The sequence below is a fragment of the Lissotriton helveticus genome, chromosome 4_1 (assembly GCF_964261635.1).
Source record: "Lissotriton helveticus chromosome 4_1, aLisHel1.1, whole genome shotgun sequence".
Taxonomy (NCBI): Eukaryota; Metazoa; Chordata; class Amphibia; order Caudata; family Salamandridae; genus Lissotriton; species Lissotriton helveticus.
In genome coordinates, this window is record NC_136063.1 from 555,215,226 (window position 1) to 555,239,583 (window position 24,358).

A 24,358-nucleotide genomic window follows, 5' to 3' on the forward strand; every position below is an offset into this window, starting at 1 on the left:
TGGGAATTTTGGCGTACCCATCTCTGGGTAGCCGGGTGCAGGGAGTTCAGGAACTGTTTGAGGTAGATCTTCCCGAGAATGTCTTCCTTAGTGGATGCTTCTGGTCTGAGCCACCTGTTGGCGAGATCCTTGATCCGGAAAGAGAGAGCCCGGGGATTCTCTTGAGGCCCTTTCTTGGCCTGTCTCAGTTTTACTCTATATGTATCTTCGTCTACCCCGAGACGCTCCAAGATACATTTCTTTATCTCCGTGTAGGGGTTGTTTCCTTGGATGTTTGCTTGTTGGTAGGCGGCTTGCAAGTCGCCGGTCAAAAGGGGCCCCAGGTATTGACCCCACCGTTCAACCGGCCAATTGGCGGCCTGGGCCAACTTTTCGAAGTTAGTAAAAAAATAGTCCGGATCGTCCCCTGGGACGTACTTCTGAAGGACTACGGAAGGGAGAGAGGTCATCGGTCTTTGTTGTCCTATGGCATTGGTCAGTTTGCCCATGGCTTGTTCGTGTACAGTCCCTTGGCCTTTGAGGACGTCATGCAGTTGGCCTCTATCGTCCTCCGCGGTTTTCAAGAATTGTTCCATGACTTTACCCAGTTGCTCTTGGGATTCGGCCATCCTTTTCATGACGGCCTCCATGCCTCCAGCAGATCCCACTTCTGACACCAGATGTGATGGTGGGTGTGCGGCGGGCCGGAAAATCAGGCAAGGAGGCCGGATATAGTGGGCTATGCCGGTATTTATTTATCTCAAGAGTAAAAAAAAACAGGATAACAAAGGGATCCAACGGATAGACCGGGTCCTTCTTCGGGGTCGGGTCCGGCTCCTTTCTGGGTGTTCTTCGGGTCGGGTCTGGCATCGGGGAGATACCTCGTAGGGCAACAAGAGAAACAAGGTACCGTTAGTCCGGACGGGGACTCTGTGAGTATACTTTCACTGACACCGGGCAGTGAGGGAAGGAGAGAGAGAATCGTGAGGAAAAGGAGGTACCGCGAATGGAGCGGGGAAGAAAGACGAAGGATAGGGAACTAGGAGAATGTCAGAAACGTGTGTGAGGGAAGGAAGGGTTCAACACAGTGAGGGTGCTTTACAAATATCCTACAGTGCAGTAACTATGTGCTGCATGACTAAGAGAGGGAGAGTTCTTTACACGGTATATATACAATGAGCACCTAGCGTACTTTGAGGTGGGTTTACAGGTACTCACACGGTTCACCGCAACTCTCCAGTGAGTCGCGGCCGCTCTTCAGCCACCTCCTCAGGGACTCCACCAATCCTCCGACCACACGTCTTCTTCGGGATTCGCCTCTTCTCCGTCTTCTGCGCCAGTCCGAGTGTCCTGCCACGATGCTCCGACTGCGTTCTGGGCTTCGCGTCCGTTTTTCACTTGTTCTGCCGCTGCCTCAGGGGTGGTACTTCCGGGGTCGGAAGGTAGTGCTTCCTGTCGACGGCGACCGCTGATTGGATCCTGCAATACAGAGAGGGGCGGGGGTCTCCTTGTCACGGTTACTGTTCCGAGACTGTTTGTGGGCACAGGAGAATGTTCGAAGGGGCTGGCAGTGGTTACACCCGATAGAGGTAGGTTTCTAGGAGGGTCCAGTCCGGGCGGGGAAGAAAGCGGGGCCGCATCACATCCACCTACTAGGTAAGTACACATGCCCTCAAATAGTACACTGTGATCATGTAGCTGCGCAGAACAGGCACTCACCCTCTGCTCCTTTCATTTAGGTGACAGCGCCTACGGTCTCCGTGAGTACCTCCTCACCCCATACCTCAACCCTGAAACACCACAGCAACAGTGTTACAATGCTGCACACATATGCACAAGAAATTGCATTGAGAGGACATTTGGCATTTTGAAGAGCAGATTCCGCATACTTCACAAGACTGGTGGGGCCATCAAATACGAGCCTGAGGTCTGCTGCCGCATCGTGGCCGTGTTTGCAATACTCCACAACATTGCTACCAAGCGCAGGATACCTGTCGAGATCTCTGGCAGTGAGTCGGAAGGGGACAACCGCCCACCTGCACATGTGCGTCATGCACGCGGGGAGAATCCTGCAGAAGGACACAGGCGCCGCAACCACATCACTATTAACTGTTTCTATTGCCCACATTCCCCTCACACAACACTGCACTCATGCATGACAAATGTAATAATGACATGAGTCGGATTTAAGTGAAACCATAAATTCTTATTCTTTAATCACAATAATGTGGCTTTTGTTGTCCATGATTGCACATGGGAACAGTATTGCGTCATACGTCCTCATGCAGGGGTAGAGGGCTTGCTTGCAGATTCTGCATGGCCCTGCAGGCAGAGTGAAAAATGTCACTGGCGCCTCTGTACAGACGCAGCCAGTCGCCTCTCGCTGTCCTCAATTGCAGTGTTGGCCCGTGATGCTGCAGAGGGCCTGCTGCTGCGGCGGCGTTCAGTCACCGGCGGCAAGGACATGCTGCTGTGGCTTGATGTGCCCTCGCTGGCATCATCACCACCCCCTGGTTCTCCATGGGCAGTTGGCTGCAGACTGAGCACTGCTGCTGTCACCTGATCAAGTGCCCTGGCAACGTCCTGGCAACACTGGACCATTTGCACCTGCATTGCAAGGGACCGGCGGGAAAGTTGAGATGTAGCATTGCCTATGATAGGATTGGACCGGGTGTAGGCTGACAGGCGGGTCAGCAGCTGGCGGTGGCGGCGGCGGGTGATGTCCTGCTGGGAGACCAGGATCTGGTTGTTCTCTTGCACAGCTGCGGTCAGCTGTCCAACATACTGCGCGGTATTGGTGAGCTGCAGATTTATGGCAGCTAGGTGACGCGCCTGCGTCTGATGTACCGCAAGCATGCGGCGTTCAATAGCCAGGCCGGATCCCGTGCAAGGACAGCCCTGCCCGCGCGTGTTGAGGTGTCACGCTGCTGGCGCGTCAGTCTGCTGGAATGCGACCTGACTGCGGCTGTGCGCCTCATCTGCCTCCTGGCTGCTGGTGGTGTGGCCTGTACCACTGCCGTGGGTGCTGGTTGGGGTGGTTGCTGGCCACCTGTGGCTGCAGGGGTGGCCCTGCCCTCATGGGGTGGTGGTGGTGGTACTGCTGCAGGTGGCTGAGATGGTCCTGGTTCAGGTTGGCCCTCACCCTCGGTGTCCTCCGGGTACTCATCTATATGTAGGACCTCACTGTCGTGCTGGCCTGTTCTGCTGCACCTGTGATGTAAATGGGTGCATGATTAATGATATGTAGCTTGCACATGAGATGTTGCTACATGCATGCAGGCCTGCTTTCCCTGACTGGCTTTTGGAATTAATTTGAATTGACAGGTCTGCATGTGTTGGGCTATCTGGGAATGTTTTTTACACTACAACTCCCACAATGCAATAGGGCATTTCAGGTGTGCATGGCCTGCAGTACTGGGGTTGTCAAATTGCTAGCTCAGGGGTCATGGGCACTGTTAGGGGACGGGCTCGCAGTCGCATGGCACTTACCTTGGGATTGTTGGGTGGGTCGGGACGAGTCAAGCTGGGTGACCCCCACGCAGGTTTCAGGAGCCACGGTGTCCTCCACGAGGTCCTCCTGAGGGGTGTTGGGTGTGGCAGTGGGGTCTCTTCCACCGGTGGCATGTCGCTCCCCCAGCCTCTCCGCAATTCGCTCTTTGGCACGCCCTCTGAGGTCGTACCACCTCTTTTTCAAATCGTCTATTGACCGCTGGGTCACCCCAACAGAATTCACCTTGGCGCGGATGCGCAGCCAGATGCGGCGCTTGTCAGCCTCTGGCACCCTCCTGGAGTCCTTGCCAAACAGGCGTGCATGGTCCTTACAGACCCCCTCAATTAGGAACTCAAGTTCTTGCTCCGAGAACTTAATCTTCCTCTTCCTCCCTGGGGCACTGCTCCCTGCTGTTTCCTGTGACATTTTGGAGCTTGTGGATGTCCTGCTGTGGTGCTGCAAGTTCACTGTTGTGTAGCTCTTCACAGTCCTGCTTCCACTATCAGGCTCAGTGGTCTGAATGAGGCAGGGAACAGCCTCCTTCCTGGTTGTGATGTCATCATTGGGCTCGAAATGCGATTTCCCGTTTTTGCGATCTCGCAGTTAGCGAGATCGCAAATTGCGATTTCGGTAATTGCGAAATCGCAATTTCAATCAAGAAATCGGCCGATTCTGCGATTATTATGCGATTGGGGCAAAATCGCAATCGGCAATTGCGGCCAATTGCGATTCACATATTTTCCGCGCATTTCTTCATGAATGCCATTCTGCGAATTCTAAATTGCAATTCGGTAAATATCGCAATTTGGAATTCGCAGAATGTTGCATTGATGAATCTGGCTGATAATGCTCAGGCACAGCTTTAAATGGACAGATAAAGCCCCAAAAGTCTAGACGTGCTAAAACACCCATTTTCTACATTAAATGCCCAGGCACAGTTTCGCCGTGCTGAATTCTTCACAAACCTCTAGTACATGTCCAGATACCACTTTTATTGATCAATTCTAACTGAAATTGGCCGGTGGAGTTCTCACTTGCTGTGGTATGGCTTTAAGGCTATTGTATAACCAGTATGACTGATTCAACATTATTAGCTCAGGTATAGCCTCAGATGCCAGGTATAGCCTTAGACGCCATGTAACCAGTCACAATGTGCGTGATTAGCTTCAAATATCAACTTAAGCTTGACAGCGTGCAGCTACAATCTCAAACACCTAGTGAAGCGTATTCTGCAGATGCTCTCTGTGCACAGTGTTTGTCTCATATTCCTGGTGCACTATAACCATGCACTTAGACAGTAGTACCAGCTTCCCACTATATGATCCCCATATGTAGATTTAGCTTCAAATGCTCACCCCATAGGGTCCTCTCTGCTTACAGATTTAGTGTCTCATTTATCATTTACTATTGAGGTCTCGCCTCCGAGACATTGCTGTTTGCTATGGCAGGGCGGGAGCACGACCTACGAGATTTGTGTTTGAGGTATTGGTTGTTTTATTAATACTAATTACGTTTTTTCAGATTTACACTATTCTGTGTGTTTTGTGGCACAATGATGTATTAACACCCGCAGGCAGTGCTACCAGTCACTCCCTTTTTTCCTATACCTTTTCCTATACTTTCTGGTGCCAGAATGTCAGCTGATTTATGTTATTTGGAAGTCATTGTATACATTGGATTAATATCAATGCATTGATACATTGCGGATTCCCCTGATGAAGGGCTTATGTTAAAAGCCCGAAATGCATTGGGACATGTTAAGCTTTGTTACTGCAAGCTGAATACAAGCTCCATCAATTGTTAAATGTTTTTAACTTTATATGCGAGGATCAAGAATAAAAACAGATTTCAATCATCCCCATGGTTTGAAGACCTTATTCGCAAATTTGGATTCCGTGAAAAATTGTTTGGAAGACTCTTGTTTATTTCAGAATACTATATAATCTTGTGATCATTTTGATTACGTTTCGCACACTGTATTGTGACGTGTGTGTAGTGCACTGGGCATTCCAGGATACATTTCTGGGTATTCTTTTTCACTTTCTAAAAGTGGCATTTTCAAACACACAATTTAAAACCATCTTTACTAAAAGATGTGTTATTATATTCTGATTTCAGAGAGCCTAAACTTTATTTCCCTAGCTTGTCCCAATGGGAAGTTATATTTATGAGATGTTATAAATAAACTCCCATTCTATCCTAAGGGGCAAGATAGTCTTTCAATAGTGAAAAAGGAAATTGGCTGTATTTCACTATCAGGACATGTCTCACACACCAGTACATGTCCTCCCTTTCACATACTCTGCTCCCTGCCCAGGGGGGTACCTTGGGACGACCATAGGGGTGCCTTACATGTAAGAAAAGGGAATGTAACTGGGTACACTTGCCAAGTCGACATGGCAGTTAACTCCGCACAGACACTGCAGTGGCGGGTCTGAGTTACCTTTTCAGAGCTACTCATTTGGGTGGCACAATCAGTGCTGCAGGCCCACTAGTAGCATTTGATGTACATGCCCTGGGACACTTCAGTGCACTTTACTAGGGACTTATCAGTAAATCAAATATGCCAATAAGAGAGAACCAATTGTAACAACAATTTACACAGAAAGCATATGCACTTTAGCACTGATTAGCAGAAGTAACGTGCCCAGAAGCTTATAGCCAACAACAATAGGTCAGTAATAAATAGGAGGAAGAAGCACAACATTTGGGGATAACCCTACACAAAGGGCCAAGTCCAATGGAAGTAAAACAAAATGTGTGACTCTTCACACTCAAAATATTAGGATTCTTGCAAGTACCCTTTGTGACTAGCTCCCACAGTTAAGCCAGTGAGACACACTCATTCCAATCCTTGATTCACAAATCAGTCAAAAATCCTAAAACAAAGATTGATACGCAGAGAAAAATTGTCTCCAATAAATTTGACACGTGTTTGATCCCTGTACAATAGGCCCTCTCTCAATATTGCGACGCAAACTTTTAAAATAAAGACCCTGTCTTCACAATAAAACACACATTGGAGTATACAGATTTCTAACTCTATTCTCCTCTGTCTTAAGTTGGTCATGCCATCTCTCAGGCTATGTTGACCGCTCCCATCTCCTCTGTAGTAGCTTCATTAGTAGCTACATTGTTTTTTTAGAAAATGCAGGTAGTTATGCAAGTGGCTGATAAGCTGCTGACAATCTAAAAGTATCACAAGCATTGATTTAGTAGATTTCATTGATGCACCATATGCATTGCCTTTCTTGTTGATAAAACCCCAGTTGAAGGGATGAAGTGTCTTACTTTGAAATGAAGGGTTATGATATCACAAAATTTCCTTTGTGTCTTCTTAAGAAATATTGGCAAATGCAAGTTTTTTATTTCACTAGCTTGGCAATCAATTCTTCCTTCACAGAAGATTGCTTCCCCTTCAAAAAAGGCTTATCCACTCACGCTAAAAATTCACTCATGCTAAAAATCCAAATATAACTAGTAGATATCAAATTATTGCTAGATGAGACAATATTCTGTAAAAACGTTCTATCCAATTTCAGGGATATATAAAGAAGTACTATCTTTCCCATCCTCTAATTCTATCCCTGTCATAATACAGAAAAAAGCTCTTCAATATGTATGAAGTGACCTTCTAGACACTGTAGTTTCTAGGAAACAGGTCAGTTTGTTCTTTTAGACCTCTATGTGTCTTTGAACACAGCCCACCACCGTCATTGAAGGTAAAGACAGGAAAATGTTGAGGGGTAAAAGGTCAAGCTAGTTCTTTGGTTTAGGTCTTTCTTAACTAATCAGTCTCAGCATGAAGCTATAGGTCAGCATACCTCCTTATTCCCATCAGATGGGCCTCCATTGCTCAATACTCAGTACAGTTTTTTCTTCGTTAGTTACTGGTCCATCGAATATCACTACATTTAAGTGAATACTTTTGCTCTATGCAGATGCCTCTCAACTACGCACTGCATAATTGAGTCAACAGACCAATATGGTGCTTTGGAGCTGTCAGATCCACAAAGAAGTTACCCTGTGGAGGACTTGTCTGACACCCTTTCCAATTGTCCTGTACAGTGTGGTGGAGTCATACAAGTCTGGAGAACAAGCATAGCACAACCCATTTCCCAGCAGCATGGTGAAGCAGACCTTACAAAATTCATCACACACTGGAAGTAACTCACCAAGAGTTTCCTTTGTAAAGTACTTAGTGCCTAGATGATACTACTAGTCAGTCTGATACTCCACTTTGATTTTCCATTTAGTTGTTGCGTGCACCGCTTGTGTACCGCAACACTTCGAGGACCTTGTGTATATTTCAGCACTTTTTTGAAAATAAAGACTGAGATAGGGAAGGCTAATCTGTTTGGCTAGCTGGGATACAGATTTGATTTGTGCATTAATTAGGGACTGGTCATTGTGTTGCATTTCCGCTGCATCTGCATTTGCTTTCTCCTTTAATTTGGATTTTGATATTGAAATAGCAATTGAGTATGGCTTTGTTAAGTTAATCATGTTTATTCATTCCATGTGAACACTGCGAGTGCTTCATGCTATCAGTTCCTTCTGCAGTCTCTTGTTTTCAAATACCAACTTTGATGTTACAGTGAATATGGACTTGATTATTAGTTTTAGTGAAGTTAACCAAATTAGTACTTCCATTTGTTTTCATAACATAGTGTTTGTGGTTCTTCATAACTATGGACACTTCAATCACATAGGGTATTCATAATTATTGCAGTATGGGTGATCATTGGTCCACATGTAAGTCCACGGAACAAAAGTTACCACAATCAACAGGGGCAATGCATATCTCAGACAGAAAACTGGAGGAAGATGAGAAGTTTCTAGCTAAATGTGTCAAAAAATAAAGTCATATTCTTTGAGTTCAAGGCTCGAGCCTTAACGCTGTACTATTTTTAAGATATTTGGAAAAAACAGTACGCTTGTGAAACTAGTTATAGCTCTGAGAGTCTGGCTGGATTACCATTTCACACTCTCCTTAAGCCCCTTAGCTAACAAAACTAAGATGCAGCCGCGGCCCGTGGAGGGAGTTACGGTGGGGCAGGGAGGCGGGGATGGGGAGGGGCAGGGTGGAGGGAGCTAAAAACCGGCATATGGATAATTGCAGGTAAGTACACAATTTAATTAATGAAACAAATTTGGTATCGCACACTGCATCGTAAAATGCGATGCTGTGCGCGCTACGAATTTCGTTTTATTAATTAAATTGTGTACTTACCTGCAATTATCCATATGCCGGTTTTTAGCACCCTCCACCCTGCCCATCCCCCTCCCCGCCTCCCTGCCCCACCGTAACTCCCTCCACGGGCCGCGGCTGCTAAGTTGTTCTATTTTCACTTGCATTTTGTAGAGCGCAACAGCTACCTCATGCATTACATTGCAAGTGAAGCATCTGCCCTTAATTATCATCAGGAGGAAAAGGACTCACAACCAGAGGCCTAATAAACAGTAAGGTTAAATGTTTCAACTATTTACCTGGCAAACATCTGTAAATGAAATGAAAAAGCCTCTGAAGCTGGATCTGTCAAAAATGGCATCCATTTGACATTGCATTCCAATACATTCAAAATTGTTGACCTAGTCAGTCAGTAAACCTTTGGATGGAAACTACCTTCCATAGCTCACTGTTCAAATCCACATACATGTTCCTGGTAGATTTTCAGGTCTGCTAATTAGTCCCCTATTTCAACATAGTCAAAATTGGTAAAAGATACTCCTGTGTCCTTGATGTGTTTACATTACAGACACTGGCCATTACCTATAGACTTGGGACTGGCCTTCTCACATTCTTATAAAAGCTAAATCATGGTTGTCCTTCAGAGGAGAATGAGCTTGGGAGCCACTTGGAATCTTTATGGTAGCCACATAAAGTAAATGCACATACAGGTATTCTAATCAGCAACTATTTACATAGTCAGTGGTTATCTCTGCTAAATGCTATGACTCTCATGTACCGTGGAGGCTCCTTCGGTGAAGTAATCTGCTGCTCTATTATTCTTTAGCTTTTTTCCATCCCCTAGCCTCCACTATTTTACTTTCCGAGTGCATCTTTAGTGGTTGTTGTGAAGACGGCCCTAAGTCCTAAAGAATTTTTAGGTCTGAGTTGACAGTGCAGTTGTCAAACACACATTTTGATTACAATATATCTAGATGTGGGCTTTGGTTATGCCTCTTTCAAACATTTACTTTTTTTACCAGCTTTTTTCAGCTATTGGATTGAGACTTTGGGAATCACATCTTTGGCTCAATAAATGAGTATTTCTCTCTCGCCTGGTGGCATTGGCTATTAGGGTGTGTAGGCAGTGCTTGAACTGCATGATGGACTACTTAACAAATATAGGCCTCTCAGGGTGTTGTGCAGGTTCACTCCCATTCTTTGTTTCCCTGTCCACCACCTCCTCTCATTCCACCTTCTCATTCCTCCCTCTTTCTCCTGTGTGCTCCTCATCATCCTCCGAGCCAGCCACCTCTCTTGTTCTACCCTCCTGCCCAATCCTCATTCCATTGAGTTCTCCTGATTTCTTACCTCCTTCCCTCAAACTTTGTCCTGTGTATTTTTCAATCCCTTCCCCCACCACGGCCTCTCATTTCTACCTCACACTATTCTGTCCTTGTGGCTTATCAATATTGCACTGGAACCCGTTTTTGTTTTCTTTCTTTTGGATTGCCTAGACACAATCCGCTTCTTTCAAAATGGTCCTCTTTCTGCTTCTATGTTGAAAGACAACTGGGCAGCAGGGAAGCTCAAGACAGCGTTTTCTTTCTGCTTATGTCATAGAAATATAAAGAAGGACTAAAATGAAAGCCATATCACATTCAGTAAATATAGAAACAAATACAGGAATGTATCAAGGGCAACAGGGCGTTCAATACAGTCCCCTCTCAGCTCCTTTGTCTGGCTTTAGTATGTTGACGCTGCACACATTAGCATATTAAACACAGACCTATTTACTTTGGCAATGCTTGTTTGGAATTATTGTCTGCACATGAGAGTTAGTTTCAAACATTGCTTGTGGAGCATCCGCTCGTCCCATACTTGCTCTTGTTTCTTTTCCTAGACAGTGAGATTTGTTTCACAGCAATACATTTTACTAGCTCTTGTTACGATGTAGAAGGTACCCTAGTAACTTGAGCATATAACCCAAATCTCCCAAAATATAATATTTCTTTGGAATTACTATGGAACTCTCAGCCATTCCTGATTTACATGGAGAAGCTAAAGTTAAGCCCTTGATTCTATCACTGAGCTCTACTATTTCTTTTTGTTAATTATAAAAACTTTTTTAAATCGACCAAAGAGGATCACATCTTACAGCAAAAACTATCATTAACATCAGACACACAAAAAAAGATAATATTCTCCCATTTTAAATTCAAAACGTATTATTAAGATCTAATAATAATGAAAAAATCCAGTTTGAAAATGGGGATGAGGGAGGAGGAGCTACGTAACGAAGCAAGATGGTCGCCTGAGCCCTCGGCTCCTCTGACCACCGTCCGCCGACCGTATATCCTGTCTCGCATCCTGATTTCTAGTCCGACTCCCGCACAGATGATGGATTGCTGGGTCAATTGGTGTGGTCCCGAGTCTTCCAGCGCTCAGATTTGCTGAGTTACGTCGTGTGTAAATCTCTGGCCTCCGACTGCTTACGAGCCGGGGTCTGGAGTACTGGCCCTGCCGGGGCGCAGATGCACAACAACGGCCGTGAGACCTGACCGGATGCCGGCCTCTTGCCCAAAAAAGAACTTCTCGTCCTGGAGTGTGTGGAGGGCGATTGACCTGATACACGCAAATAGCATTGTTGCCATCGCTGGACTGCCCCTCCATGGGGTTTATGGCCCGGAGCCTGTGCTGCCGCCAGAGTGAGGCCACAGTTCGGCATTCGTGATCTGCTACCCGAAGGTGCACTTTTCGTCACCGGACGACCCCACTTCAGGTATCCTGCTCAGTGCCATCGGGTGCTCACTGATGTGGAGTGCGGAGCGATGGGCGGTAGCCCAGGGACAGAATGAGCCGTCTTTGAGGACCGTGATGGCCGCCATTGTTGACCTACACTCCATTGTGAAGGCGAGGCTTCATGAACTGGTCGCCGGTATCACTGGCACCGAGCGATCGTGCCTGGCGCCTGCTCCTTTCGAATACCGGCATAATCCGGACTGCCAGAGGGAGGACCGAGATCGCGGCTGTGACACCGATTTGCCTCCACTGTCTCTGTGCCGAAGCACTACCGACCCCACCCTAGGGGAAGGCAATTTGCTTCCACTGCCGGGGGCCCTAATTGTTGGAATCACGGTGTGGTTCAGCCCTACCCCGGGGTTCTGTGGCGACCGATGGATGTATGACCCCACTGCTGTCCCGGTCGATTGTGCGGGTCTGTGGACTGTCGTGCCCCGTGACATTGAATTGGTGATGGTGACCACGGTGGCTGAGGAGGGCTTCGAGGCAAACTGTGTGTTAAGTGGATGCACGCCGCCGATTCTTGACCTGTCCTACCGTTTTGACTCTTTAAGGGCTTCAGAGGCACTACTGGACGGTGTTTGCTCGATGCTTCGGAGGGGACAAGGATGATACGGTTGGTCGGAGATGGCAGCTGGGACGCTGGGAGTGGAGAGGGACACTGATGCTCTGCGTTGTGGGCTTTTAGATGCTGTTTAACGTTTTCCCTTCGTAGTCATGTAATACTCGATTTTTTTGATTGTTGCTTCCGCTTAGGGCGGTACGTGTCGGACGGGCGGTGGGGGAGATTCAGGGGCGGTTATTCTGGTAGCTTCTCCTCCTCCCTATTTCTTTTCATTTTTCTTTCCTTCCCTTTCTAACTCTACACTCTTACTATATTTCGGGTTTTGTTACGGGGCGATAGGCACGCTGCTAGGGGGGGTAGGCCGTAGCCATCCGCAGGGGTGCAGGGTGGGGGGTTGGGGGGAAGGGTTTTATTGTTTCCATTTTTTATTTCTATGGCCTTTTTTTCTTTTGCTTTTCTTGCTTTCCTTTCACTTCTTTCCTCTGGGTTTGAAATCAGTAAATTGGGTTACCCTTTGAGATCTCAAGAATATGCTGTAGCCTGTGCCTCAACACTCTCTGTTTCATTGCAGCAATGAGCGGGCGCCTGATTGTTGCACATAGTGATTGTATGCCTGCCTATCCTACGTTACTCTAATTGACATTGTTAAATGTTTCGGATTCGTTCCTTTGGCCCGCTCATCCGATGATAGTGTTCTAAATTTGGCACCTGATTTCTCCCCCCCCCTTTTTTTTATCTATACTTCTATTGTATAGGGGAAAACCATTCGTTTTATTCGAGTTCATCCTGATTCTAAACTTAAAATTGAACCTCACGTATCCTATTATTTTGGTCTGTGTGTGCCGCAAAGTTTATACTTATGATGTGCTGCCGTACCCCCGGGATGTTCGGCTGAATAGCTGTGTACACTTTGGTATGAATAAAGGTTTTCCAAAAAAAAAAGAAAATGGGGATGAGGTATCTAGGTGCAATGAGTACAAAGAAAAGCATTACAAATGTTTCTTGTATGTAAAAAATGGGAATGGAAAGGGGAAGGAGAGGCGGGAAGTGGATCAAAAAAGAAGGGAATTGAAATGGGAGTCAGCAATAAACTTAATTATTAAATACATTCCAAGTAAGAGTATGAACCATAACAGCATACCGAAGATCAAAGAATTATGTACATAGGTATAATAAATGAAAATTAACAAGAATAATCAATTAAAAAATGGCAGATAATAAAATTGTTCAAGGTAGTTCAAAGTTTTCAGAAAAAGCTCTATGAGTAAGAGAAACATGTTAACTTATTTCAGTTACTTCAAGACTAAAGGCGACTTGCACGGATATGACTGCATCATATTATGTACATGAATGGATTTTAATGATTCGATAAAATGATTATAAAAGACTAGATGAATATAATCATCTCAATATGTCAGAATTAGTAATTTATATGTATTTGAGCGTTGCACAAATTGAAATTGTCCGAAAATTCTTTTTTTAAAACAAAAACAGTACTTTCACATACTTTTTTATGAGCCAGTTGTGTAAAATATTATGGTTTTTATTAAGTGAAATAAATATGCTTTGAAATGTTTACTTGAATTATTGAGATATTCAATGGTGACCACAATTTATCAAAAATAGATGAACCAATATCAGCTGTGTCAAGTCAGTGATTATTAAAAACTGCATACCACCAGGCTTTGAACGCGATATTTATAGAACATTTCTAATTAGTAGGTATTTGTTAAAAAGCAATAGCCAATAAAAGATCCAGAAATCTATTATTTGGGAAGTGTAGAATCCAATTATTGGACTAACTGCCAAGGAAAATTGTAGATATACGAAGGAGAAGGATGTCTGAAAAACTAAATTAATTTATTTCTCACCGTTGTACAAAAAAGCTAAAGTGTCAGTACACCCAAACAACATATGAAGTAAATGAATATTAGGGTGAGTGCAAGAGCAACAAATACCATTAGAATCCTTTGAAAATAAAACGAAATAACATAAAATAAATGAGTCATGTTTGCAGTTCTGGAGGTTTTGTGAATCTTTCACCGAATTTTATTCCAGAAAGGAATAGACCAAACCCGACCTAGATCACTTTCCAATAAAATTCTCTCTTTTTTTAAGCCTGAAGGGAACTAAAAGAGAAACTAATTTATAAAGGAGTGTGGCCTGGTGAAGAGACATTAAAATTGGAAGAAGGGTGAGTCATTTGGAGATACTTCCTCAGCATAATGCAACACAGTAAGTACATCAAAAATAACATTGATCAAAGAGTAGAAATGAGAATAAAATGACATTTGACAACTACATTTCAATTGAAATTGAGGGACGGAGATAGGAATATAGTCTTTAAAAAAGTCATGGGGCCTTACTATATCTCAATCTCTCCACAGTTTCCAAAACATTGTCCTATTATGAATTCAAACAACTGTATTATTCCGTAAAGATATACTAAGGAAATCAGCACACCAGACATTTGTTAGAGGAAAACAAGGTCACAACCACTTGCATGTATGCTTGAAATTTGTAAGAGACAAGATCGAGAGTTGTGAAGGGAAGAATTTGATTTCTTTGAAAGAAAAAACATGAATAAAAGAGTTCTTTATATCAAGCCAGAGAAGAGAGAAAAAGGAAGGGTGATTTTCCAACCACAAGGATGCCTGACGGAGACAACATGCATTATGATATGAACAAAAGTCTGGAAAATTGACACCACCCTCATGTTTAATGCTTTTTAAGTGCAAACAAGGGCATTCTCAATGGTTTTTCCCTCCAGAGAAATTGAGAAAGGATTGGGTCTATTTTCTGAAAAATGGACATGGGATAGTGAAAGGCATCATAGAGCTAACATAAAGTACAGATGGGGAAATCACCATCTTAATAGAATACAAGCACACCCACCGAGATAACAATTAAGGATTCCAAGTACAGAGTAAAGATTATATTTTAAGTTGTATCTCTTGAAGGTTTAGATTTACTCATTGAGTTTGGTCCAGAACTTGTTTTGAAGAAGGATTTTGGTCTTTTCTGGATAAATGTTATAACCAGAAACACATGAAAATAAAGTAACTACATCTGACAAGGCGGGTAGAGAAGTGTCAGGGTTGGAAATAAAAGATCATTAGCATAGCTCCCAATTTGAGCTGATTTTCATCATAACAAAAAACATGAATTAAAGGTTTCTTGAGAATGCCTATGACCTAGTATTTGAGCTCTGTGGATATTTAGAATGGTGGACAATGGACGCTCTAGCACTTCAGGTAAGAAAGAGGCAAGAAAACAATATAGTACCCTTGCTCTCAATCTCATCAGGAAGACCATAAATGCCATGATTCTTATATCTGTTCTAGTCTTCTAAATCATTTGCTTGCTTCTTAAGTAAGATATATTTTTCCATATCTGAAATGTTGTCTAATTCTGCATATCGCTCACTCTATGTTCCACTCCAGAAACCCTTTGTTCAACACTCTTTGTTCCACCCCAGAAACCCTTTGTTCAAAAAGAGATCACATGCCATCTAGACTCCAAATACGTTTATTTGTTCCTTTAACATAAGGGCGTAATGCTCTACATTCCTCAAATAAAATTTCTTGAGAAATCAGCGATTATGATTTATCTGGAGAAGAGGATCATGTTTGAGACTTTTATTTGCAGAAGTAGCAGTCTGGGGCTTAGGTGGAGAAACATGTTTCGGGATGGCAGAGGGTATATTGTCCTGAGAATAAGTTAGATTATCTGACAATGAGGATTCGCAGAACAATGAAGTCGGACTTTTATGTGCAATACATTAGAAATTGACCAAAAACTTGAGGTGCTTGTTTCCCATAACATATACGGAAGAAAGAGCAGAATATTGACCGAATAAGGCAGGAACCAGACCACAGAAATACTAACCTATTGATATCCAAGTGAGGGTACAAAGTCAGTTGATAAACAAGCCGAAAGTGAGGAAGTAATTAATGATTGTCATAGATTAAACTCCAAGAAGGGACAGACAAATATTAGGTCAAGGCTTGAGTAGATTCACAGTCCCAAAGCATTCCTGAACATATGAGGATAATAGTGACATCGAGTGTCTGACCTGAAAAGCATAAAAAAATACACTGCAGCTGAAAGAACCAAAATATGAATATCACTTGGGTACTTGGAAATGAGGAGTTCTGGTAAAGTGTTAAAGATGAAAAAACGGCCAAGCATCTGATAAGAAACGCGTTCAAAATGGCTGGAGCGGCTGAGAGAACATGCAAGGAGGGGCGCAGCACCAATAAAAATCAGGCGTTAAGAAGTTCCAAGTAGAAAAACAGTGCTACCCGCTCATCTCCATACAAGTGGCATCCTGAGGAACAACATTTCCCCGCACAGGAAGCTGGTAGTAATAAATACATGTGCTCACGTTATCCCTTTTCAACAAGGAACTTAAAACTCTAGCGGGCATCTTCTGTGGCACAAGCTCTGCCAATTTGGTCACAAATCCCATTCCTCTCTCTTGCAAAAATGTTTCACTTAGAAACCATTACAGATAGGCCACCCACTTTACTCCCCCCACAGGTGTAAATTTTCGGTGTACAGGCAATGCACTCCTGGAACTCAGTACCTTGTGTCCCTGCAACACTTTTCCTCACAAACGTCCCGTGTATATTTCAATCAGCATTTCCTCCCAAAAAATTCAAAGACTAGTGAAAAGTTGCAGCTACATGGCTTTTTTAAAATCATCCTAAAATATTGTTGGAAACAAGTGTGGCCTCATGGTGGGTGTACAATCCTGTTCTGCTTCTTGTTTCCTTGTTACTCTTAAGTAGGTATGAATTTAGGACATAATTTACGAGGCCCCTAATGGTACTTTTGCGCCGCCGGAGCCGCACTTTTTTTACGGTCCGGTGGCACAATACCCGCAGCATATATACAAGTCCACGCAAAGCCACTTTGTGTGGCTTTTCATGGCCTTGTAAAGATGTGCTCCTTTCACGCAGAAAACTGTGTGAAAGGCGCGTTCCGTGGGTGTTGCTGTGGGTGTTCCTACGCAACACCCATGGAATAATTCGAGATTTACGAAGAATTGTAAACCTGGGAATGTGTCAGATTCTAATGCCACCCCAGGGGTGGCGTTAGGGAGGCGCAACGAGGAGAAATATCCTTATTCCTGCTCCTTTTTTCCTTCTTTGTTTCTTCCTCTTTTTATTCTGCAGCACACATAGAAAGAGGAAAACACCACTTGTGATTGTTTTTGTGCAGGAAGGTATCATTTGATTTCCTACACAAACACCCCTACTAAGCATCATCCCTTGCACCATGGTGCAATGGGGCATGCTTTAGTGCACGGGTACTCATAGTACGGCCCGCGGGCCGTCAGCGGCCCGGCAAGCCTTCCCTGGCGGCCCGCGGACCTTGCAGACATGTACCCGTGTTTTAATTTTTCTTTTTACAGAGTGTCAGCAAACACCACTGCGGCAGCGCGACTCAAAGACTCTGTTGCTCTGTGGGGGCCAGGCGATTTCCGCCATAGTCAGAGTGGGGCTGCAGGGGGCTAAGAGGTGAACAAAGCCCCATTAACACGCAAATGGTCTTTTAAAGACCTGTGAAGTGCTCGGGTGAGGCTGTGTGTGTTTGTGTGTGACCAGAAGCTGTCTTAGCCCGGGCACACACAGGCAGGGTGAGATGACAGAGGGAGGTAGAGAAAGGGAGGGAGGGAAAGGGAGGCAGAGAGACATGAAGGGAAAGGGAGAGTGAGGGTGAGGGAGAGTGAGGGAGGGAGAGTGAGGGAAGGAGAGTGAGGGAAGGAGAGTGAGGGAAGGAGAGTGAGGGAGAGGGAGAGAGGGAGGGAGAGTGAGGGTGAGGGAAGGAGAGTGAGGGAGAGTGAGGGAAGGAGAGTGAGGGAGAATGAGGGAGAGGGAGAGTGAGGAAGAAGGAGAGGGAGGGAGAGGGAGAGTGAGGGAGAGGGAGAGTGAGGGATGGAGAGTGAGGGAAAGAGAGTGAGGGAGAGAGAGTGAGGGTGAGGGAGGGAGAGTGAGGGAGGGAGAGTGAGGGAGGCAGAGTGAGGGAAGGAGAGTGAGGGAGAGTGAGGGAGCCTGCCAGAGTGAGGGAGCCCGCCAGAGTGAGGGAGGGAGACAGAGTGAGGGAGACAGAGTGAGGAAGACAGAGTGAGGGAGCCAGAGTGAGGGAGAAGGACGGAGAGAGAGGGAGACAGAGGGAAGGAGGGAAAGGGAAGGAGAGAGAGGGAGACAGAGGGAAGGAGGGAAAGGGAAGGAGAGAGGGAGACAGAGGGAAGGAGGAAGAGGGAAACAGAGTGAGGGAGAGGGAAACAGAGTGAGGGAGAGGGAAACAGAGATGGAGAGGGAGCCAGATGGAGAGGGAGACAGAGAGAGAGAGAGTGAGACATTCAGAGTGAGTGAGACAGAGGGAGAGAGGGAGAGAGACAGTCAGAGTGAGTGAGACAGATGGAGACAGAGAGACAGAGGGAGAGAGAGGGAGGGAGACACAGAGAGAGAGAGAGAGAAAGAACGAGAGAGAGAGAGAGAGAGAGAGAGGTGTCTATGCCGGGTCTGGTGGCTCAGTGGACGAAGGCGTCTGCTGCAGGGACCTGTGATCAACCTCATTGTCACAGTTTTTTTGTTGCTCTAGCCCCGCCCCCCTCCCCCACTGACCCCGCCCCACCGGTGCGGCCCTCGGACATAAACCACACTGTAAATTTGGCCCCCGAGAGAAAGTTTGTGAGTACCCATGCTTTAGGGCATGGCAGCCCATTGTGCACCAATGCAGGGGAAAAGGACAGGAATACGGCGCATTCCGGCCCTTTTCTTTTGACGCAGAGTTGTGCCGCAAGATTCCTTGCGACCCTGCGCCAAAACCTGGTAAATGAGGCCCCTAGTAAGTTAATTCCAGCACTGCAAACAGTGCAGACTGATTGTTCCCTGGGTGCATAGGGCCAGTCTGAATGAGACCCACTTACTCAGAGGGCCAGAGCTGGAGTGTTTTCTTAATGATAAGGTCCCAGAAGCTTTCGAAAAATCTATTATCGTATCAGGAGGTGGTTGAAACCTCACCCTTTAATCTTAATACAGCTATATCAAGTGTCACATATCAGAGGTTAAGCTAACGCATTACCGTACTGACACATGTAAATAATGCATTATGTGCTTCTTGAGCTTCATTCCCGCATTTACTTGAGATTCATAGGATGTAGGAAATGTCAGCGAGCACTTCTCTGTGCCTATGATCGAAAATATTTAGCTCCTTGGGCCTCCATGATATGCTTGCGATTTAAGAAAGTGTATTCATGTCAGTGTAACGGCCGGGACACTTGTGACGCGGCCACCAATTGTATGAGTTGCTAAAGCCTCATCCAACTTCTTGGGGCCATTGTCTGACCCTCTTGGGGAAGACTTTGTTGTTACCGGGTCTTCCGGGCTACTTGAATTTATCTACAGGTCTGTGCATTCTTTGACTATTTTAGCAATCTGCAGGTGCCTCCAACCATGTCTTTTCATTATCAAAGTGTTGCATGCTTCCAACTGCTACACTGCATAGTAGATGTCAGGTCATTTGATGCAGAGTGCCCTGCTGCTGAATGTAGATTCCGGTGGGGCCCTGAGCTCGACTGGAAATAACCACTAAAATGTGTATGAAAATGAGAAAATTCCATTGCCTCTATTACTACAAGATAATCCATGTTTCAGTCTAAAAAACAAAGTAAAATGTTTTTATCTTGGGCAGCGCTTCATATTCGTTTGATTTTACAGGGAAAGCATGCATATTGCGTAATATTGAGAAAGTCAAGCTTCCTTTATGCAGACTTTTCTTTGTTAGAAGTTAATGGCTTTCAGGATTTACTGATTAGATCTCCACAACCTGTGCTCCCTGCATCTCCTCAAACTCCCCCCATGCGGCATATACCACTCTGAGATACCGCCTGTGCTATTTCAAACAGTCTATCCTACAGAAAAGTCTATTTTAATATCTAGATTTCTATTCTTGTATTTTCCCTTTATTGGCACATGGAGCTACCGTATAGGTGTGTGCCATCTGTTGAGGTTCTGGCCGCTCAGCTGACATGCATGTTAAGCAACCCATTAAAATATTTCTACCATCACAAATGTTGTTTCGTTTGTTTTACACATGGCTATGTTTGGCCATAAGTGTTACAACAAGAGCACATAGCACTAGGTTGACTCTTCTTTAGGCAGTGTTTCAGTCTAAGATAGGAACAAGTGCCATAATAGATGCGCAGAGAAATTTAAAAAATCCTCTCAGTTCACTTAGTGTGCACCATACACTTAGGAACTCTTGGTTGAGTACCCATATGCATTGCACCTACAATGCACTATGTGACACTGAGGTGGCTGGTTTGGCCATGGGATGGCCTCTCTGATTTTCAACTACCTATAGCCCTTCATCCTTCAAATATATCCCTCATTTGCCCCCTTAAAAAGTAATACTTTTCTCTAAAGAGGCGAAGGTATGAAACAAACCCTACTACATGGGCGTAATTACTTTTTAACGGATGTAAATATTGTCACTCAGAGGGTCCCACACAAATCCTGAGATGTCACACATGCACATAGTAAATACATGAATGTCACATATAAGCAAACTGGAAACTTGACAGCTGTGATGTCTTGTGTTCCCTTGAGGCCAGGGATGCAATAAACAGAATGTTGTGGTATGAACTGGGCTGGATAATCCATAGGTTAGTTAAGAGCTGTGTATTTAGGCATCGAAAGGAATACATGTGGCCCTTGATGAAGATACTTACTGGCACTGATTGCTGTCATTTTTGCTCCTTGAACTTCACATTTGACGACGAGGCTGGGATGGGATCCATGTGGTTGTTGGAAGACGCATCAACACGCTTTGAAATTATTTGAAGATGAGCGTTTCATTGTGAGCTCTCTGGTTTTAAGTTCTCTTTGTTTGATAGGGGAGGGTACAGTGGTTTCACAGGGCATCTGGCGCTATCGGAAAGGAGTGTGCTGTTTTGTGGAGGCTCATGCTGCGGCGGGGGAGAACTGTAGTAATTGACACGGTTGGCGGGCCACATCACGTCACCCGGGAGCAGTGGAAAGCAACGTGGGACTCCCTGCTGGGGAGAACGTTTCATTTACAAGGGCCGCGTGTGAGGCTCCAATTGCGTCATATAGGAGCAGTTGATAGCGACAAGGGACTTTTAGTTACGGGTAGGAATTCAGGTGGCGAGACCATACAAGTGTCTCGGAAAGTGTTTGGAGCTCTTTCAGTGTCTCTAGGGTCGAAGGGCTCAAGCGGTGGCGCTCTCCTGTTTCAAAAGTTCGTAGCTACATTGGAACAGAAGCAGGACTGCTGAAGGTTTTCTAAACTAACATTTCTGCAGGCTGTTCTAAGTGGAAGCGTGTTGTTTTCGCGCCTGATACTGTGGTTTGGAGTCTACTGCTTATCGGTGATAGGCACACCTCTTTTTTGGAAACTGATATTCTTCATAGCATTCTGTTTAACTGTGACGGTCTCACTTTTGTGCTCTCATTTTGATGTACTGCCATAATTTGTGTGTTTGAGTACTAACCCTAAAGCTTTTTGGATATATAGCCATCTTAAATTTGAACTCGGAGTTATATGTAAGTTGAGCCAACGTATACAGGTGTTTTGACAGTCTGGAGAGGAACATGCTGAATATTACACCTCCTACATTTTTTATGAGTAATCCTGGAGAGCAAAACACACAAGGTGATGGATGGAATGTTGCACATTGACAAAAAATTCACCCCCAGTCACAGATCTGGGTTTAATCCATCGTTATTTTGCTCACCATGCCACCCCAGTTCAGACATGGCCATATGCAAATCAGTCATGACCCTGTGCCTCATGGGAACAGTCCAGCCCGAACTGCCAAGCCATGTCTTCCCTGGACTGGAATAAAGCATCCTAGGACCAGTTTCTGGCTATCAGCCGTCATCAGCCAGGATAGCTTGACTCCAGTGGCGTAGTGAGCACGGGAGCCACGTCTGGGCATACCCTTCCCAAATAGGGCGAACAGCAAAACACACAAGATGATGGACGGAATGTTGCACATTGGCAAAACATTCACCCCAGTCACAGATCTCGGTTTAATCCATCATTATTTTGCTCGCCACGCCACCCCAGTTTAGACATGGCCATATGCATATCAGTCATGGCCCTGTGCCTCATGGGAACAGTCCAGCCCGAACTGCCAAGCCATGTCTTCCCTGGACCGGAATCAAGCATCCTAGGACCGGTTTCTGGCTATCAGCCGTCATCAGGCAAGATAGCTTGACTCCAGTGGCGTAGTGAGCACGGGACCCACGTCTGGGCATACCCTTCCCACATAGGGCGAACAGCAAAACACACAAGATGATGGACGGAATGTTGCACATTGAGAAAACATTCACCCCAGTCACAGATCTGGGTTTAATCCATAGTTATTTTGCTCACAACGCAACCCCAGTTCATATGCATATCAGTCATGACCCTATGTCTCATGGGAACAGTCCAGCCCAAACTGCCAAGCCTTGTCTTCCCTGGACCGGAGTCAAGCACCCTAGGACCGGTTTCTGACTATCAGCCGTCATCAGCCAGGATAGCTTGACTCCTGTGGCGTAGTGAAAGCCCGGAACCGTTCCTAGAATACTTGTTTCCAGACCAGGGAGGACCTAGCTTGGCAGTTTGGGCTGGACTGTTCCCATGGGGCACAGGATCAAGACTGATTTGCATATGGCTAGGTTTAAACTGGAACAGCATGGTGAGCAAAAAAACTATGGATTTAGGCCCAGATCTCTGTACTGGGGTGAATGTATGACATTGTTCTGCATTCTGTCCATCAACTGTTGTTTTTGCATTAATCCTGGAGAATCACCTTTGAGTTGGGGCAAGTGGAAGAAGGTATTTGAGACATATGCTAAATAAAATGTGTGGTCCGAATATGGGCATTGAAAGGAAGGTTGCTCTAGTCATTCATAGTTTAAGGCAAAGAGTCAGGAGATTCTTGAGAATCCACCTGAGTTGGATATGGATTTTTAGGGGCCTATATGAATATGACACCTGTGTTAAAAAATTGGATTTACATTTTTTTACCTAGGATATCTACAATATTGGAGATATAGAATTTTGGTAAGCGCAAAAAGGATGAGAATGAATCACTAGAATAATACGTCACTGCTCTAAAGAATGTTGCATCGACATGCAGATTTGATTTTCTGATCATTGAGAGGATTACAGATGAGTTTTATACTGCAGTCCTGAGAACATTCACAAAGAACTATGGCTTAAGGATGAACTAGAGTTGAATGAAGTTTTGATAGTAGTAAAAAGGGTTGAACACATGATGAAATCTGTCTCAAAGCTAAACTAGGGTGAGTCAAAACATTTGGAAATGGTTGTGGAAAAGGCTGTGACGAAGATGAAAAAATAGAGAGTAGATGATAATGGGAAATCTTTTAAAGGTGAGTGTTTCAGATGTGGTTGGTTTGGTCACATTGATGGAGCAAGGATTCAGGGCAAAGAAACTTGCTCGAATCAACCCTTTGTTAATAAGTGAGAACAAGCAAATAATATAAACTTGAAAGAAAATGTAATATACACACAACATTCATACACGGGGAGAAGGCTTTATGCTTGCTTAAATAACAAAGACTAATTTGCTACGTAACTAGAATCCCGCTTGAAACCAGAAATCGCTTTGCGTATGTGCGAACCCGTCCTGTATCAGTAACCACGTGATTAACCCATTTTAGTGTAAAACTCTCACACATGCACAAAGAATCGCTAACTGTAGGTCTCGAAGTACTGCATGCCTGGCATATGCTTGCCTGAATCCTAAAATAAGTTTTTTTCTGCGCTGCTTAACAAAGAAGAAAATAACATGGGATAGAGCAGAAGGGAGAGGAAAACAATGATAATAACATATTTGAGAAATTAACATCTGTTTATGATTCTTTCGTCAATAGTGAACGTTTTGGGCCTGATATGCTAAGCCGAAAGAAAAGATGGTGGGTGAAACGTAACGCAAGTTGAGTTTGCACATTAGTGTTCAGGAGTTACCTGCTGACCGGGACATTGATCGTCTGCCAAGACCCAAGGACGAGTGCTTGGTAAGAGATCCTCAACTGGAGAAATTATATAAAAATTGTATTCATCTATCTTGTGAGATGTATGTGAACAGGAAGTGTCATGCAAATTGAATACATTAAGTGGGAAGGGTTTACTAAACAAAGAATAAGTTAAGAATTTTAGAATGACCACATGAGGTGATGACAACTCCCCTGCCACGGCCCAATCACAGTTCAGGATTCTATGTCAGGACCTGAGGCTCGATTATGCTTCCCATTTCTTTACTTTATTTTTCAGCAGCCAATCAAAAAACTTTTTATAAAAC

The 24,358-nt window shown here is 44.7% G+C and overlaps 1 protein-coding gene across 4 annotated transcripts in view; it reads right to left on the reverse strand.

The window, feature by feature from the left end:
- The window catches only part of KCNB2 (potassium voltage-gated channel subfamily B member 2), a 1,207,953-nt gene extending 1,186,975 nt beyond the window's left edge, over nucleotides 1–20,978 (reverse strand). For all 4 annotated transcript variants that reach the window (XM_078687150.1, XM_078687151.1, XM_078687152.1 and 1 more), the window contains exon 1: nucleotides 20,750–20,978. The gene's annotated coding sequence lies outside the window, so the exon portion shown is untranslated. The remainder of the gene's footprint in view (nucleotides 1–20,749) is intronic.
- Nucleotides 20,979–24,358: the final 3,380 nt, after the last annotated feature.